Consider the following 20465-nt stretch of genomic DNA (forward strand, 5'->3'; position numbering starts at 1 on the left):
ATTTTCCACAACAAGAAACACAATGCCGAAAGGGACAAAAGACTGGCAATTACAGCTCGACTCGTGGGGTATTAATTTCCGAGGTTCCGATCGACGGTGGCGAGCGCGCTAATGGCCGCAAGCTGATAGAGCGTTTTCGATCACCATTGGGTTTGGTTAGCAGATACAAGGGGTTTGTTCGTCGCGGCATAAAATTCGAAATCACGCGGCGTTATAATAAAATCGCGTCGGACAATGCGGCCGACACGGTGCGCGCCGCTTTAGAGACGATTACGCGGCACTCATCCGGGGTACGCGTTACCATTACCGTTGATATACCGTTCTGGATGGCATAATGCGCGCGATGGTCGAGGGCAGCCACGCGTCAAACGGCGAGACCAGCGTGTAACTATAAATAAATTCTCTCCTCGACAGCAGCGATGTCCCACGGTGGTCGATTATTCGAAAAAATCAGACCGAAATCGAGGGAACCACTGGAAAACCTCATTCATTCGCGAATAATAAAATCCGATATACCTGTTAGTTCATCAGCAATATAATTGGTGTGTGTAATTTGTTTTTATCTGCGTTATTTTCTTAGAAACGAAGCTGACCTTGTGTCTGTGCCATTTGTGACCTTGTGCGACCTTCAAGATCATTGCGTCATACATGAACGAATTCGTTCTGGCGCACGCTTTCATGTGACATAAAAATGAACATAGCATTCGATTGAAAAAATTGTAGGTCACCTTCATTTCTAAAACAAAATATTGCAGATGAAAGAAAATTACGGACACTATCGCATTGCTTGCAAAGAGAGTATAATTGTTCCTCTTCCATTTTTTCTAATGTTTATACTAGATTATAGGTTTTCAAACACTTAAATGCAAATCCACATATGGATTAATAAATCCTATAAATCGAATTATTGCGAACTCTCCAACACTCTATACTCTATATAATAGTATTGATTATTTTAATGGGTCGTTACACACTTTCAAAAAAAAATTACGCAGGATTAACTTATATAATGTCAGTACCTTTATACCAACAGTTTTATTTTTATGCATGTCCTTTCTTAGTAATTTATGTTAAGTCTCTGTTCTATTGTAAACATTTGTGTAAATGGACCTCGGTCCGTTCATAATAAATAATAATAATAATAATAATAATATAATTGCGCCGCCTCCGAAAAGATTGTATTGTATTTAAGTTCGTGTGTATTCACATAAATTAAATGGAAATTATTTTATACTTGTTATCGTCCATTGTGAACGGAGCGTGCGTCGCGTCGCGTCGGCATCCGCGCCGATATTTTGGCTATTTTAATCTTTCGCTTGCGCAAATCGAAGTCAATTTCGCGTATTGTCGGCCCCGGGATCGAGTGGAGTCGCGCGTCGAAGCGTGAAGCCCGATAGGAAAGAACGACAACCACCCCCAGCACTCGATATCGAGCTCCACACCCTCGCTGTGCTGTCACCTGAAATCGTTCGCGGCCGTTTTATCGAAAACTCGCGTTCGAATGAACCCCGCGCGCGATTAGAGCCGGGAATCGTACGACGTGAATTTAATGACTCGCGCGGTTGTTTACTTGGTTACCCGACTGCCGCGACAGAATAATAATTTCCCTCTTCCTCGTCGGTTTGCCTTTTGCCGGTTTCCGGCAATGCTGATCGACGTGTGTCTGATTTTCGCGCGAGTTCCGTCGCGTCCCTCGGAATTCATTAAAATCTCGCCGCTCGCGGATTGGGAATATTTAATGAGCTTAAGTAGGCGGCGGATTTTATGCTGATGGTCTCCGTGTGAAATTCGACTGGCGAGATGGATTTACGGAGATTTCATTCAGTTTGCACGTCTCTGTTGATTTTTTCGAATTTTTAATTCAATTTTCTCGACACGATGTAGCTGCAGACTGTGGTTGTAAGGGAAAACGCCGCGTAAATATTTCCCATAAATCCATGTTCAATGTACAAATTAACTGAAAAACCTGTGTACCACCAGTGTGCCAGACATCAGAATTCTGTAGCCACTCGACTATGTATTGCGTTTCTGTTGTGTTTCCCGGGACGCGCAGGAGTTCGAATCGAATTTTGAAAAATTCACGTGGTCCTCGACCGCTCCGAGACCGAGCTTTTACATTTTTATTGTCATGCTCCCCTCAATTATCTCCGCAAATGTCCTCGAATTATTCATCGCGACTGCATCGACGAGACGATCTCCGCTGCACCACCGCGCATCGATTTCGCCGCGCGTTCCCGTAAAACTTTTATCGCCGCGAAATTCATGCGCTTGGCTCGAGACCACCGTTCAATTTCACGCTGGAGTAGATGATCCGGGATAGCGGGTCTCGATGGGACTTTCGGGCTCTCGATGATTTGGCCGGATGCGAAGCTTCGCCGCGGTTGTCACGAAAATTAGAATAGAGTAAGCTGGGAACATCAGCGCGGACGAAATTATGCGAAACCGCGAGACTGCGGCCGTTTTCGTTAACTTTACGTTAGAAAATGTCGAACAGCAGGCGCCAACCATGTTTACGAGACTGCACCTCACAAAAAATTATATTTATTGCGCAAAAAATATAATCTTAAAAGTATGCCTGTACAAAATTCCGAAGGATTGGACCAGTGGTTCCTGGCATCTGATGATCACCGTTCTGTAAAACCGTCTCACAAACATGGCTGCCACCCCACATCTATTGGATATTTTTCAACGAAAATGTAGCATTCTTCAGATGAAAGTGTGACACAACTTATGTGCCAACTGTTTTTTAAACATAATTATTTTTTTATATTAAAAAAAATTCTCAAAGTCGATTTCACTTTTCGACCCGGAAGAGTGTCTTAAAGATGCCAATATAAATTTCGGTGAATATTTAATGCGATAATCATAATAATCCTTTTCAATGGACCCCGGCAGAATTCCCATCGAGTATGAAACACGTCTGGAGGTCGCCTAAGCGGAGGGCGCAGTCCCCGAAGCGCAGAGAGACGAGTCCCCAGTATAAATAAGCAACCGACGGACGAGTGTTCGTAAGTGGACAGAGAATGTCTATAAAGGCGGCCGACAAAGACGTACGCGAACTTATTTCCGTAGCGAGAGGCAGGGGAGAGAAGTATTTCAGCGGAATAGTTCCAGAGGTTCAAAGGGAACGGCATGGGAAGTGGGTGGAGGCGAAGTAACTGCGCCCGGGTCCAAGATGGATCACCCTATTCCCGTGTATTTTTATCTCGACAACGTCCACGCCTTTATCTTCTACCAATGAGGAACTATTCTCGCCCCGGTTATTCACCGGATGGATGGATGATGCACTAAAAAGAGATCCCCGCGTTAGAGGATCGGACACACACGAACGTTATACTATAAGAAGAACGCGTTTACCCGCGTTTGCGCGATTTAATACATTCTTCCTCGGGGCGGTTTCGCGTCAGGATACGCTTGTCGGATAAGGATACGCTCATTCGTCTCCACACGGCGGAAGATCATTCCCCCGAAACGCGAGGATCCGTCTATCCTATGAAGACGAACATGATGTAGGGTCAGGGAGCCACTCTATCCATCCTCCCGCGAGCTTTATCGATGAAACACCGCCGAATAACAGATGAATCTACCGTGACAGCTGCAGCATTCCGCACAGTCCGGTATTTGGCCCGAAAAACTCGCCGAAATGTGATTTCAAAAAGTTTGCGTGAAACGAAAAATTTTTGTTCGATGGGATAGCTACGTGTTACATTGGGATTTTTACGTGTCGTAATGGAATAATGTTGTGAAACTGCTGAAACTACTAAAAATGATAAAAAGTTTCCAGTTAATTCCTACAGTCAGCGGCAATATAATAAGTGGACAGGCTTAAAAATCGCATAACTTTTTAGAAATTGGTCCAAGGGACTTGAATTTTTTAAAGATGTTACACCGGCTAGTTCTCTAGAGAATAAGTAAACGAAAATTTATTACGATTGCGATTGGTAGGAAGTATACAAAATGTTAAAAAATGATGTTTTGTCAACTTTTTTATCTGGGCCTGTAACGATAATTTAAAAAATGGATTTTATAGATTTTGAAAAAAATCTGCGAAATGAAGGTTGGTGGTGTCTACATTTTGCACTTAGGTTCACCCAGATATCGCCAATAGTTTTCGAGAAAGACACTTTTGAAGATAGGGGTAGTTCCCCGCGAGTATCAGCCTTGTTATTCAAAAATGTACAGGATGTGAAGAGACACGAGAAGTTTTCCGTCTTGAAAAATTCTGAAAAATTATTTAAAATAAAATTTGCCCAACGCTGGTTGTAATCGAGGTAACAAATTTTCATTTCACACGGAGACGCGCAGTTCAATAATTACCTCGAACCAGCGTCGCTTGTTAAATCACTGGAACCCCGAGAGGAACGGTCCCAGGTGTCGATCGATCGCAGCAAGATCGTACAAATCGGGCCACAAACTTCCCGACCCGTTGTCGCCGCTCGTATATTCATTCGACCGGGTTCCCAAGCCAGAACCCAGCGGTCACGAGCAGCGGGCTAACTTCCAGATATTTCTCAGGGACACACGTGAGCCGTGTGCCTCGTATCCTCTTGAAACAAGTTGCGCCGATCGCATTAAGTGCAAGCGATTCGATCGCTACCTTCATTTTGCTCGGCGAATGTTCTCGTCCCGTTCATCACCGAGGGAGAACAATGCACATGAAAACCGTGCACATCCGGCAACATGCTCTCGACAGACTAAACCAATCGGGACGACTAGTTTGTTGCGCGTAACTCCGGATAATTCGTTGGAGAAAGACTGGCGGGGAGAGGGAAATCCTGCGAATGAATTCCAATTTAGCAAACGCTTTCGCAACGAATCGTTGTAGGAAACGAGCGGAAAGGAGTCGCTGTGCTTTTCCGGTTAACCGTCGAGTTGTTTAACCACAGACGCAGCCCCACGCGTAAAAAGGTAAAAAAAATAAAGAGGATAATTTGCCGACGCAACGAGCATCGTTATAAGTTAATGTCGGGCGCAGAGCACGGCCAATTAGACCGCATTAATCCCGGGTAAACGCGAGATTCGCGGGGTAAACTCTCTTAACAACGAAGTTATCAATGAAACATTGCGCGGCCAGCCGTACGGACGAATTCCAAAGCTTAATTCGATTCAATTGCCCCGCCATACCACCGAGAAACGGCCGCGCTCGTGCCGTGGGAATAAACTTTCGCAATTTTGCGCTACGATTATCCGCGCCGACGCGACCCTGAGCGTCGCGTGGATCGTCTTCGGGACGTGCGAAACCTTGCCTGAAAATGCGACTGTTCGGAGACGTTAGGCGCGCGCTCCGTTCGAGCGATTGATTTCGAAAGAGCAATTCGGAAAATTAACTCTCCGTTGCGACGACGTCAGCCCACCCGTCAGCATCTCCCTCGCTGTGAAGTACGGTAAACATTCGATCTAAGGGAAAAACTCAGTGGAGGGGATACTCGTTTTCTTAGATCGTGCAGTTACCGTTTTCTGTACAGGGTGTTTTCTATACATACAGGGTGTCCCAAAATTCCTTCAACAGCCGAAACTGGGAGGTTCCTGAGATCATTTGAAGCAACATTTTCCTTTGCAAAAATGTTATTCGCGGCTTTCTTTAGGAGTTATTAAAGAAAAACACTGACCAATCAGAGCGCGACCTAGACGTTAGTTGGCACAGTCGGCCAATAGACAGTTGGCGCGCCGCGCCGGGCCAGGTCGCGCTCTGATTGGTCAGTATTTTTCGTTAATAATTCCCAAACAAAGCTGCGAATAACATTTTTGCAAAGGAAAATGTTGCTTCAAATGATCTTAGGAACCTCCCATTTTCGGCTGTTGAAGGAATTTTGGAACACCCTGTATTGTAGCAAACATAGCAAACAGTTTGTACACGTTACGCGAGAGATATTATTGAACTTTACCAACATTGTTACTCACAGAAATAAATATTAGGTTGGGGAAGAAGTTTCTTCGTATTCTCCCGATATTCGTTTATTTAGTCGAAAGTTATTGCGTTTTGAAAATGAGTGAAAACAAAGAAGAAGCTCGATACATTTTGAAATTTTATTACAGAAAAGGAAAGTTTTTCGCCCAGGAATCAGAGAAGTTCTACGGTGACGGGATTATGGTTTCACCTCAAAAATGGCAAGAGGTGGTCGATCAAAACGGCACATACTTGATTGAATAAACTTCATTTAAAATATGGACAAAGCTTCATTCATTTCTGCGTTAAAATACGAACAGACTTTTTCCCCAAGCCATTATTAGATTCGTCTGGTTACAATTGTACGTCTAATCGGCGTATTTCACCAAAACACGATGCTTACCAGACGCAAATTTAAACAGTTCTGGACATTCCGAATAATTAACCAACGTAACGAACATCTAATTTCTATCTAGTTTCCGTAGACACGGGCTCGCAAAATATTTATGCTCTTGAACAGTGTTTGTTGAAGAGAAGCTCGCCGGAGCCATAAGCGCAGCTGCGACAAGTGCAACGTGTATCACGTGCCACGTTCAAGGATTAAGTTGGAAAATAGCAGGCTCGGGGGCTGGTTCTTCCGCGTTACAGAGGACCGGGCGAAATTATCATAGTCCAACTGCAGTTAGGCGTTAGCGGCCAGACACTTCGTTATCGCTGTTAAAGTTAATTAAACGGTAGATACGAGCACGGCGAGCAAGGCCGACGAAACTCCGTAGAAATTACGCGATCCGGGATGAAAAGTGTATACGGGGAAAATTCAAAGAACTTCGCCGGAAGTATTCGTCCGCAGGACAGACGACGGAAAGGGAAGTGCTTCATTGCCTTGTCCCTCGACCACTAGAGCGTGGGAACATTTTAATCGCCGGCCCGCAGATGTTTATCCACTTATTTTGCGTAATCCTGTAAAATTCGGCATGGTAAAATATCACAAACGTTGGCCGTTTATCTGATGAAACGAAAGCCGGGACACGCTGGTGGCTTTTCAACTCTCCTTCACATTGTAAATCCGCATCTTTATGCGAAACAAACAATTTCGAACTAAATTCATATTTTCCACTAATACTTTTAATGTAGAGCTACTACTTCTAAAATTGTTATGTGCATTCTTTTCTCTTAATTCCGAACGTCCGAGAGTTAACAAACCTGGTGAAACCGAGTCATACAATTTTAATTAACAAGGTAAACATTCTCCCAAGCACTTGACCCAATCGAGAAGCGTATAAATATAAATAAGCTCGTTAAAAATCCTGGACAATGAGCACAGCGAATTATTACCTGTTTAAACAAACGCGGAGAGCCCTGCCAATTAACACGGTTGCTACAGAGATTGCACATTTATTTCTGCAATCTCGTATTTTCGAGAGGAAAAAAAATGTTAAAGCACGGGGCGCGATGTTCCGTAACGCGGGCACCGTGACTTTCCGTAAATTTCGACGCGAAGAGGGTGCGTGGGCGTTTAATAAAATATCCCGACTACGAAGATTGATAGCGAAATAATTGACGGCGGGGAGCGGGTCGAATTCAAAGGGAATCAAAGGGCGGTTTTAATTAACATCAACAACCGATCCGAGCGAGGCGAGCTCGCCTTGAATATTCGAGGGCCGGAATGGAGCTTTCAATCGACTCGGTCCAGCGCGGCGGGGCGTTATTTAACCCCAGAAGCCATCCGGCGCATAATACTATAATAGAATTCGCTCGGAACGGTGAAAAAAGGCGGAACAGGGGTGGGTAGGAGGGGATGATTTTTACGCGGCGTGCCCCGAGAGCGGAACCCCGGAGAGCCCGAAGTAATGGAACCGGTCACAATGTGAAACCGATGCAACCGCGGCGCTAGAAAAAATTTCATTTCTCGGGCTGGTTAGGTAGGAGATTGAATGAAATCTCGGGGAGAAGAGGGTGGCTCCGGGTCCCAGCCCGTTGGAAAAAGTCGTTGCAGGCCGCAAAAGGCGGTGGTGGATGCACGACGCGACTGCCACCCTGCGGTCTTGCATACTCGAGTGGGAAACATGGAGAGAGACCAAGCTACGCCAGGGTACGAGAGAGAGAGAAACCGAAATAATTCTCGCAGCTCGTCGACGAGGAAAAATATTTACGGCTCGGCTACTCCGTCGGCGGCCTGTAAATTTTTTGGCAAGCTGTGCTTTGCTTTTCCTCGTCCACCCACGCGGACCGACGCTGCGTGTCGCCTCCGCTCCGGTCCCGCGGTGAAGCCACGCGAGTCAACCAGCCCCTTGTTCGCTGTCATTCCCGTGAAAATGATAGAGGTTCCCGCAAGCATTAATACAGGGTGTCCAAAAATTCGTGAAAATCCCGAAAGGGGTGGTTCCAGAGACCATTTCAAGCGACATTTTCCTTTGCAAAAATGTTATCCGTGGCTTTGTTTAGGAGTTATTAACGAAAAACACGGATCAATCAGAGCGCGACCTAGTGAAGTGGGGAGCGCTGGCGCGCGGAGTGGGGATCGCTGAACGCGATGACGTACCACCGAGCGTCGCGCGGCGAGGTGTGACGGTTAATATACAAATATTTTTTCTCCTAGACGCACAGTTTTTTTTAAAATTTGTTTTTTAATATTGCATTGTCATCCAGTCCTGAGCTATGTTTAAAGTGTCAAGTCTCTAGCTCATCGGGAAGTGGTTTAGAATTCGATTACAAGTAGGGTTGCAAGATCTTCTATATTTGAACTTGATCTCCTATATCATATTTGAATAAAAAATCATCTTTGTTTGAATAAAAAAGTTTAAAATGTGCTGTGTACCTCTTTTACTTAAACTCCTATATTTTGAGCCTATCTCATATATACATAATTGCAGTTTTCACTACTTCTTCTATATTTGGATAAAACATTTCTGGCAACCCTAATTACAAGATTTGACGCATACAACGACAACGACAACATCGACAAATGGGCAAGCTAATATAAGCGTGGTAAATAGTGTGACACAACTTATGCGCTGAATGTTTTTTTAACATAACCATTTGTTAAAATAGTACAAATTCTCATAGTCAAGCTCACTTTTCGACCTGCTAGCAAAGTCGCCAGTTGAAGGGAGGAATCAGGAATCGAGATGAAAATGTGTTACCCTCTTTCTGCCAGTACCGGACGCATGCACAAAAGAGGCGAAACGCGTCACGTGACCGGGCCGCGCAAAAGGGGAAGGTAGAGTAGGGGAAGGTTACGTCCCCCGTTAAGACAATCGGGAAAGAATGCGCCGGCGCGACGTCGAGTTTAAGGAGAGAAGGGTTTACGGGACACGGGGGTAACGCGGGTAAGCGTCGAGTTACATCGCGTTCCTCATGCATCTTTTCCAGAAGCTATATTTACATATTCGGTGTATATTTCACTACGGAGGATTTAATAAAACCTCCGTTGCCTTCCGAGCTTCCTACCCTTTTCGCGGGAATATTATTCCCTTCGACGACGGACGGGGCCAATCCGACGGTTGACGGTCGTCGTCGGCGTCGATGCTCGACCATTGAGCATCGCGTCTTCTGAAATTGTTAGCATCGACTTATCTAAACCGCTTCACGCACAGTTAAGTGCTCCGCGACGGAGTTCTCCTCCTCCTCCTCCGACGCCACGCTTTCTTTACGAGGACTTTTACTGCTCGATTCAGGGGGGGATGCTCGCATATTCAACGCCTCCAGACCGCAGTGATAAACTCCCGCCGAGGTATATTATCATAAAGCGGATAGTATTCGGGGGAAATCCGAGCGAAATGGAATCGCCGTGTCGAGCGACCACTGGAAACGTTATTGTCTCCGGGAACATATCGCGCGGGAAACATCTTCGGCGTATGTGTGATGGAAACAGAGCGCTGGCAGAAGATAAACTGGTTACAACTTTTTAATGCCTGGTGTATTATCACTGTTAACTTGATTTTTTCAAATAATCTTATTTGTGTCATTGTTTTATTGTACTACAGTAACAATTGAATTTTTTGGTCGTCCACGTATTTTATCTTCAACATTGTCATCTCTATTTTGTACGCGTTTGATCTTCCAGTGGAAAAATGCATTTTTACGTCTGGATGAACGGACTACTGTAGAAGAAGGCCACTTCCTCTCATTAAAACTAACAAATAGGAAATTAGATTTAAAAACCGCTCCATTAGGAGACGCGTAATCTCGTTAGTAACCCGTATGCTAAACTTGAAGTTAATTAGTCGAGCGCAGCGCAAGTTTACCGGAGCACCGTAAAAAGAACAGTAGTTTCAAGAGGAAGACGCGCTTAAAGTTTCGCTGCCTGAACCGTTCCGTTCCAAAGTGTTCCAACTTCTTCAATCCTTCGGATTTTTACGTCGAACTTGCTTTAAAATACCGGAAAAATAAGAATCTGTAAGAGTGCATGAGAGAAAGTCGATGTTTTCAAATGTACAGCAGCCGTGTACCCTCAAAAGGAAGTCTTTCTGTAAATCTACAAAGTCTGTACGCACGATACAACAGACTTGCAACAATTATGAAATAATCGTTGGTCAACTTTATACATGATCTTGAAAACATCAAATATCACCATCGAAATCGTATCGTCCGTAATAACAAAAGAAATAACAAAAATATTGATAAAGATAACAATACTAAAGCGCATAAAATAAAAGACTCGGACGTTCGTATTTTCCCGAAAGATTAGTTCTATCTGGAGCCAAAGAAAATTGGTATACGGAAACGGAAATAATTTATGGCTCGACCCAATATGCCATAACCGAGAGAGATAAAAAGCGTAAGGAAACGCGAGGGAAAAATTCGTCGAGCCTGTGGAATAGGGGGACCGTTTTCAATAGCACGATTTTATGATCCTTTCGGCAGAACGAGCAGCAAACATTTATACGGAACAACGATCCAAATTTCCCGTGGAAATGAATCGAGCAATCGCATCGAACACAGCCGATGGATAGCTCTCGCGTCCTCGATAAAAAGAGCCGCGCATGCCGCGGTTTCGTAACCGGACGACGTAACGGCTCGGGGCAATTTTATTTCTCGTCCGGTCCCGGCCATTGAATCATAAAAATCGCCGCGGACGGTGCACTCACAAAAATTGAGAGCACCGATGCATCGAGACGCGGCAAGCGGCCTCTATTTTTCCGGTGATCGTGATAAAGGGACGCGGCATGGACGCGCGACGCAAACACACACACGAACACCACCTGACACACTCTTCTGTCCACCCCTTTCAACCCCTTGCATCCTCCTCCACTCCCTTTGTAACCACTGATATCCGCTTCTGATCTTCTAACACCCTGACACCCTCCTAGCCCCTCGCATTCCTTTTCACCCCCTCTCTGCACGTTTTAACCCCTCGTACCCCTTTTTGACATTCTGCCGTCCTTGCAGACTACCTTTGAACGCTTCACACACCATGTGACACCTTCGACATTCCCTCCTACCCTCTTCGGACCCCCGTCTAACCCCTAGCATTCCCTTCTACCCCTTTTGAAGCATTCTGTGCCTTCTGGCCTGCTGACACCCTCTTCGAACACCTTGCATCCTCCTGTACGACCTCAAACCCCTTTCTAACCTCTCACATTCCAAGACAGTCCTCTGACACTGTCGAATAACCCTCCCAACACCTCCCTCTAACCCCTAGTTACTTGTTCTACCACCTCGCATTCCTTTTCACCCCCTCTCTGCACGTTTTAAGCACTCGTACCCCTTTTTGACATTCTGCCATCCTTGGAGACTACCTTTGAACGCTTCACACACCATGACACACCTTCGACATTCTCTCCTACCCTCTTCGGACCCCCGTCTAACCCCTAGCATTCCCTTCTACCCCTTTTGAAGCATTCTGTGCCTTCTGGCCTGCTGACACCCTCTTCGAACACCTTGCATCCTCTTGTACGACCTCAAACCCCTTTCTAACCTCTCACATTCCAAGACAGCTCTCTGACACCCTCGAATAATCCTCCTGACACCTCCCTCTAACCCCTAGTTGCTTGTTCTACCACCTCGCATTCCCTTTTAACCCTTTACACCCTTTCTGACCCATTGAAATGATGACTTTCTGACCCTTCTTTTAAACCCTCAGATCCTCTTACATTCTTTCACACCACATCGCATCCCCCTTTCTTCCCTTCTGACACCCCTCCCTGTAACCCTAGTTTCCTATTGTAACCCCTCACACCTGTTCTGTATCGATGAAACCACCTCCCAACCCCTGAAAACCTCCTCTGCCCTTTTACTCCTACTTTTAACCACTCGTACCTCTTTCTAGCTCACTGAAACCCATTCTTCCCTACCTGCAGCCTCCCCTAACACACTTTGTTGTTGTTTAAGGGCTGTGGGGAAATGATCTTATGCACCCATCCCCCTCAGATGACAGCTGGGAGGGTGATGAAATACTCGGCACCCCCTGAGATCTTGTGCGAGGGAAACGGGACTATATGATCTCAATATCTTAGATCTAACGTGAGTTGCGCGACTTACTCATCGCATTACAGCGCAGCTCGCTACCTCGAATCTTCGGCGACTCCTGTTCTTGTCTTTTCACCCTCCCCTAACACCTAGTTTCTTCTTCTACCCCCTCAAACTCCCTTAAAACCCCTCACACTCCTTCTATCTTGCTGAAACCACCTCCCTGCTCCTGAAAATCTCTTCTGCCATCTCACACCCACTTTTAACCCCTCACACCTCTTTCTAGCTCCCTGAAAACCATTTCTCCCCTACTTGCACCCTTCTTCTACCCCCTAAAACTCCCTTTGAACCCCTCACACCCCTCCTGACCCGCTGACACCCCAGTTTCTGTCTCTCGGCGTAGCCCCGTTGCCGCGCCGGGAAATCGTGAATTAGGTATGACTCGCGAAATGGAGTTTCTCGAGGACGTGATACAGCCGATGTACTCTCCAGAGAAAAGATTGGTACGCATATATTCGGCCGCAGCTGAAAATTCATGGGGAACGTAATACGAATGGGATGAACCCGCCGCGGGCTTAAGTTATTAGGAGACTTAAGCTACGACGCCAGAGAGCTATGCTTTGATAGACTGTTTAGGGACGTGCTGCCTGGGTTTGCGCACCGGGAATGTGGTTTATAGAGCCACGGAGGCATGTTCGAATTACTATGGGCTGTGTTGTGGGTAAGCAACGAACAGTTGCTATCGATGAAATTGTAATGTTGCGGGGAATCAGGATGCTGCGTCATGCTGTGTTTTCGTCGGTTACATTTTTGTAATTTTATTACAGATGTTATTATTGATTGTAATTTTTGTTACGCGTTCTATTTTTCACGAGTTCATTTATTGGTTGAGCGTATGGGGAGTCTGTGCCGTAACAAAAGTGTGTTTATTGAGATTTTTATTGATTACATTGGCTGATGAAATTGTTAGAGCCGCTTGCATAATGTTAAATATTGAAAACTGATTGTCCGTCTCTTACTGCGGGAGAGTTTAATAAAACTTGTTTATTGTCTTTTACTTCTTCAAGATTGGTATTGGTCTTTAGATCCATAACTATTTTATTTCACAGAAGAAATATTGGGAACAGTTACGTACTGTATTTCGCTTTTATTGTGGCTTTAGAGTTTTATGGTAAAATATACGGAAGTTATATTCGGCGATTATAGTACGAGTTAGGAGAAAGTAGTAATATATGATATGGGTTCGTACAAAACATATTGACGCATTTCTTTTTATCGGTCAAAGCTCATAGCAGAGGGGTGAAAACGGCCCCTAAAGTTAGGGGTGAGAAACTTGTTTAGTCGAATTTTTTTCTAGGAAAGCAACAGTTGTAGGAGAATATAAGCTTACAAAATTGCACAACAGTGCGCATTACACTATATTCAACAACAATGATCTGTAGTAATGTTTCGCGTTGTATACAACTGAACAAAATGCACTAGAAAGGAGAAAATAATTTTTTTAGACATTAGTGACTATAAATAAAAGCGTGGAGCGCTAAAAAACTATATTGATGTAATCTTCGTGAGCGCTCCACGCTTTTATTTATAGTCACTGATGTCTAAAAAAATTATTTTCTCCTTTTTAGTGCATTTTAATATAAGCGTGGTTTTTAAAAACATTTTTATATATATTTTTTTATTTTCTACTCTGGTCTTTTTCCTAGACGCACTGTTTTTTTTTTAAATTTCATTTTTTAATATTGCATTGTCATCCAGTTCTGAGCTATGTTTAAAGTTTCAAGTCTCTAGCTCATCGGGAAGTGGTTTAAAATTCGATTACAAGACTTGACGCATACAATGACAACTCGGCAAGCTAATATAAGCGTGGTAAAATACTGAGTGTGTGACACTACTGTAAAAATATCATTCGAATTTCAAACTAAAAATATTTATTACGGATTACCTGTCAACGATGTGATCTCTCGAACCGCAAAATATCGGCGTAAAAATGTACGGCGATAAAAGCGTTCCGTCGAAAGCCCCGGTGAAAAATTTGATATGGAATAAAATTTTAATACCAAATACATACGGATGGGTTAACATTTCATAAAGATCACGTTGCGTTTCATATAAAATACTGCGGACCGCGCCGACAGGTTTTAGATTAATCATTCGGTGAGTTGTTTAAATATAACAGGGAGACTGTGAAAAATGGATGAATATACCGACGCGAAAGACTGAAATAATGAAACGTGATGCGCCCCAGTAAAATATCATAAACAATTAATAAACATTCTGTACCCAATAAAATATCTTCATTCGATTTTTTAAAATCATGCGCATTGAACATTTATATTCATTTCTTTCAATGCATTCAATTTCCCCAAAAAGTGTTACTAATTGAAATCTCTGTAAAAGCAACACAAAAAATTTCTCGCTGATGAATTTAGCATAGATTTGAAGACTGAAGTCTCTGTTACATAATATGCTGCGGCCGTAAAACTTATGTTTACCGAACGGAAATCCCAGGCGGGTCTCGATGAAAGTGTGCATCGCAGGAAATTCTCAAAAACGGCGGGGCACGCGTTACGTGTCCCTATATTCGCCTATTCTCCGGGGCCGTTATCGATACTCGTCGGGAATTGTCCCGGAATTGCTCTCGCGCAACGTGTATTCCCCGGGAGGTGCACATCAAAGGGTTGTGCGGGACAAAAGACGAACGAGGAAGGAATGCAAAGCGAAAAAAACAGGGGAATAATTTCAAACACGCTGCCGTCGAATCTCGAATAATCTTGCAAAGGGGGAAAAAAATGATTCGATCTTGGACAAAGGGGTGAATGGATTTAACAATTTCTTTTCCTGCTCGTTTCCGAGCATTTTCTGTTGAACTCTCACGGGTTCATTGGATATTTAGACGCGGACGCCAAGATTAGACGTTCCCGAATGCTCGCGGAGAATCCACTTGCCGAGCTTAATTTTAGAAATGTTATGGACATACAACGTGTCCCAGATTGTTTTGGGAACAACTGTTTTCATTCTGGGAGGTGCTGATAAAAAAATCACGCGGAGGAACGAGAACAGCTCTTTGGGTGGAACGTTAATTTTGGAAGTCGTTCGGTTGAAAGCTCTGTCAACTCTTCAATTAGTTCTTCTATTCTCATTCTTTGCTTCGCGCTTTATTTCTACGCCTCACTGCTTTTGTGTTCGGTTTTATATTTATTCTGTTCTATTCTCACACTTTTGCTCTGCGTTTCCTTTATGAACAGACCGCGGATCTTTAAGCGAAACATTGTCTGTTTTTTTATCCCATTTCTGACCTTGTGTGACCTTGAAAGTCATTATGTGGTACAGGAATGTTTTCGTTTTGGCACACGCTTCCATATGATGTAAAAGATGGAAGGTCACCTTCATTTCTGAAATAATAAGGCAGATAAAATAAGATTACAGAAATCATGAGACAATAATGACATTAATAAATTTTTAAATGTTTTCGGCGCAACGGTTCGATCGTTTATTACGAATTATAAAGCAATTTTGCTAATTGTCAAACAAAATCAACGTTTCGATCCTAGTTTGGATCTTTTTCAAGATTTTGTTTGACGATTTTTCAAGAAACGTTGATTTTGTTTGAGAATTAGAAAAATTGCTTTATAATTAGTAATAAACGATCGAACCGTTGCGCCGAAAACATTTAAAAATTTATTAACGGGAAACACGATCGATAGAAGAAACATATTAATCATGACATTGCTTGCACAAATAACAAATGCAGGATTTCGTTCCTTTTCCAAGGAACAATTATCAAGGAACAGCTTCTCAACAAACGGAGAGCCGGCCAATCGGAAAGAGCGTGCCATCGTCGATTAATTATTCGACGGAAAAAGAAGCGCCGCGAAGATGGCAACCCAGCGAAACTATTCGTTTGTTCCGTCGTTTTTACAGCTTCCGGACGAACGACGAAAGAATATCAGACCCGTTGAGAGAGGACGCCGCGCCGCGCCGGTCGAAATCTCTCTCCTCCCTCTCCCTTTTCTTTCATCGTGCCCTTTCAACGGGAAGAAAAATTAGAGTCGAGCTTTCTGGCGCGGCCCTCGAGAATCGCTGTTCATAACCCTTGAAATTTTCACCGTTCCCGATCCAGAAACTGAATTTTATGCACGGCGATACGTCGACCGAGGATCCGGTGAACGGCGCTTCTTCGAAAAACCGAGAAACTTACGGTTGGTTGACGAAGGATTTCCCGAAGAATTCGCCGCTGTTCTTCGTCGTGAAAATTGACAATGCCATGGAGATGCTCGGAGAACATTTCATTTAATCATTTATTTCCGTAATTTTCATTACAACAGACGCTTCAACGTGAAAAACTCCGCTATTCATTTTCACGGAGGCATACGACGTCGTTTCTGTGTCCCAATTTTAAAATAATAGGATTCGGCGAACTGTCGCGTGAAAATATATCGGGAAGATATTTTTTAGCTTACTTACGGCGTAAAGATTTCTGAAAGGACGAGAAAATTGTCCGTCGGAGACGACTTAACGAGTTACTAACGCAGTTTTCGTTCGCGATTAATGTTTCTGCAACTTAAATCCGCGAGCAACGGGCCAGGAGAAAAGGCGAGGGATTATTAATGAATGGGAAAGAAGAAGTCCGGCCTCGAAATGAGATTCTTGAGCGGTGCGGAAGAAAGTGAGAGAAAGAGAGAGATAGAAAGTATCGCGCGGAAGGAAAATTGAAACGCGAACGAAAATTTCGTACGCGCAGAAAAGAATCCGGAACAAACGGCTCGGTAAACGATTCATAAAAGTGCGGTCGACGTCGCTTTCATCCAAGACGAGTGTTTGAGGGTACGTGGAAAGGGCGTGGTGGCGTGCCGCTGAAAAGGGCAATCGCTCATTCGCGAAAATGCGGCCGGTTGTGCCCGCGAACGCGACGAGAACCCGCTCGAGAACCACTCGAAATTCCTCTGGCAATTTGAGCCCTTGAAACGAATGTAATTATAAACAGCTTGGTCCGTTTGGTACCGTTCTTCTTCCGACCCAGTTCCGACGAAAGAAATCGCCTGGGGAAACGGCTTTTTCAAATCTTCTACACTGCACACACCCCTGGACAACATGATGACACACGTGTGCTACCTACAACCCTCCGCATTACGGTCGTTCGGGGACAGGTGAACATTTTCGTGCAATTTCTTCCTTCGAAATTCGATTTTTATTACATACACGTAGAATCATCCCTTCCACGGTTTTACCATTTTGGAAGAACCTGTGGAAATGTTCGTTCGATTGCTTCACTCGAAATTGTATTTTTATTACGTATACGTGTAATAAAAACATACATGCATAAAAGCGAACACACATACATGTAGAATCATCCCCTCCACGGTTTTACCATTTTGGAAGAACCTGTGGAAATGTTCGTTCGATTGTTTCCCTCGAAATTCTCTTTTTATTACATATATGTACGTGTGATAAAAACATACATACATACATAAAAACAAACACACAGACATATAGAATCATCCCCTCCACGGTTTTACCATTTTGGAAGAACCTGTGGAAATGTTCGTTCGATTGCTTCCCTCGAAATTCTATTTTTATTACGTATACGTGTAATAAAAACATACATGCATAAAAGCGAACACACATACATGTAGAATCATCCCCTCCACGGTTTTACCATTTTGGAAGAACCTGTGGAAATGTTCGTTCGATTGCTTCCCTCGAAATTCTACTTTTATTTTATTACATATACGTGTAATAAAAACATACATGCATAAAAGCGAACACACATACATGTAGAATCATCCCCTCCACGGTTTTACCATTTTGGAAGAACCTGTGGAAATGTTCGTTCAATTGCTTCCCCCGACATTCTATTTTTATTTTATCACATATGCGTGTAATAAAAACATACATGCATAAAAAAGGAACACACATACATGCAGAACATCCCCTCCACGGTTTTACCATTTTGGAAGAACCTGTAAAAATGACTGTTCAATGACTTCCCCCAAAATTCTATTATTTTACCATTTTAGAACGGGTCCCGTGGAAATCACCGACACAGATTTCTCCGACACGGTTTTCAACGACAACATTTCATTAATTTTTTATTTATTAATTAATTCAGTAATATGGATTGAATGAAAATCAGTGGAAAAAGGAAATATGAAACCGAGTGTTCTTGAATTAATTAATTAATAAATAAAAAATTATTGTCGATGAAAACCGTGTCGGAGAAATCTGTGTCGATGATTTCCATGAGACCCTTTAGAACATCCTGTTATGGAATACAATAGTTTACTACTGTACGGTTACTACTATAGTCCCTTTGAGACTTTCGTTCTTCGCAATGAGTACTTACAAACATTAATTCGACCTTGAAAGAAGGTCTGCTGATCAGTCAAGCCTTCGACTGTCGCAGAGTGTCAGCCCACTTAATTTTCTATCTTCGTCGAAGTGTCTGGAGGGTTCCGATGTCCCATAAAATTGCAATCCTATTTGCGAATCTGGCAGGGGCTTAGGGGAACGCGGGATTCCGCGGGGATCGCTTAAACGCTGGTCTTTTTCACGGGGTGGAAGCGGAACGGCAAAAACAATAGACCGTCCCGAGCACGCGGCACGATTTATGCCGGGCTTCCGGTGAAAATTTCGCTTCCCTCTCTAGCCAGATATTAACACTTGTCATGTGCACTCTGCAGCCCTGGCAAGGAAACATACCCCCGGCTGCCCGCTTTCGACTTTGATGAAGCTTGCCCGATCTGTTAAGTGTTCGGGACCAGCGCCTGAAACCGGCCCTCTGCCGGATGCCGTTCCTCCCGGCAATCAATTCGTTGTTAACCCTCCATGATATTGGCTTCTGTCACGGCTATGAATTAACGCGGATATTCGGAGACAAGAGAAAGATATCCGGCTCAACGACGAAAGTAATTGTGCTCCCTCCGACGCGGCTATAACTGTAACATGTCCCTGGCGTGATCAGCGGTAATGCCTCGATATATGGGCAAGAGATGTGCACGATATTTGTGAAATATTTCTCACCACTACCGCAAAGAACACTTGTGAAAACGAGAAGCTCGACAACACAGAAGTGCAACAGGATGCAATATTTATTGTGGACAAGACAATACCGAATCAACGACAAAACTTTTTTGGTTTTCATTATTTCCTCGTGAAGCTTTTTACCGACGTGTACGCGGTTTTTATTTCATCTTCGCCGCGAGGAATCTTTTGAGGAATGAAAGAAGGTTTTCCCATCAGGATGAGGGTTAAGACAATGGCGACAATTGAAAGGGTGAGAAGCAATAACACTGAACCGAGTAGGATCGTCTCGCTAAAGGGTCATTCCATGCCGAATCGATCACTTTTCGCAGGTACCATCGTCGATTTTGTTCTAAATGAAATATGTTGTAGTCCATGTGAAATTAGGGGGGTTTTAAGTCACATCATTCTGCCAGTTTCGAATTTTTTTTAGAAATTGCAGGCCTTCAAAGTTTTCAATTTTTACTCATTTTGGCGAAAGCAGGCCTCACTTACGAATTTTTATCTCAGGAACTGTTTGTCCGATTGATCTACATTTTTTTTGCTTTATTCGTAAAGGATTGGGCTATTACGAAATAATTTTTTCAACCACGAAAATCAACTTTATAACGCCGAAAAATTTAAACAAATTCTTATTTTACGTTTTTTTTATTCCCTGAAGTATCCCCTTTAAAATCGACGATGGTGCCTGCAAAAAGTGATCGATTTGGCATGGAATGACCCTAAAGAGAGTCTTCCTGCGATGATCGAAGAATCATCGAAAGATATGGCGGCAATTGGGCCGGAACACGGCACCGTGACCCTTTATTCGAGGCAAGCGACAACAGGATATTATTCGGGGGATACAAGTCTATCCTAATTGCTGTGGCATTGTCCGCGATCCCGAGAGCACCCCGCTGGGCTTCGTTAATTAGTTAGTATTCGATCGATTTCGAATGGCGTGTACCGGCCGCCACCGGCAAACAGACTGCGTTAAAACATTGTTTACTTTGAACAATAACGCAACGACGGTTGATGCCGCGGCGAAATGATATTTGCCGGGTTTGCACGGTTGTTGATATTCATTGGTTGATTAAACCGTTACGAGGACGGCCGCGGATTCTCGTCACGGGACCATCGGTAACAGGAAAATGTCATGCGTGGC

The sequence above is a fragment of the Lasioglossum baleicum genome, chromosome 1 (assembly GCF_051020765.1).
Source record: "Lasioglossum baleicum chromosome 1, iyLasBale1, whole genome shotgun sequence".
Taxonomy (NCBI): domain Eukaryota; kingdom Metazoa; phylum Arthropoda; class Insecta; order Hymenoptera; family Halictidae; genus Lasioglossum; species Lasioglossum baleicum.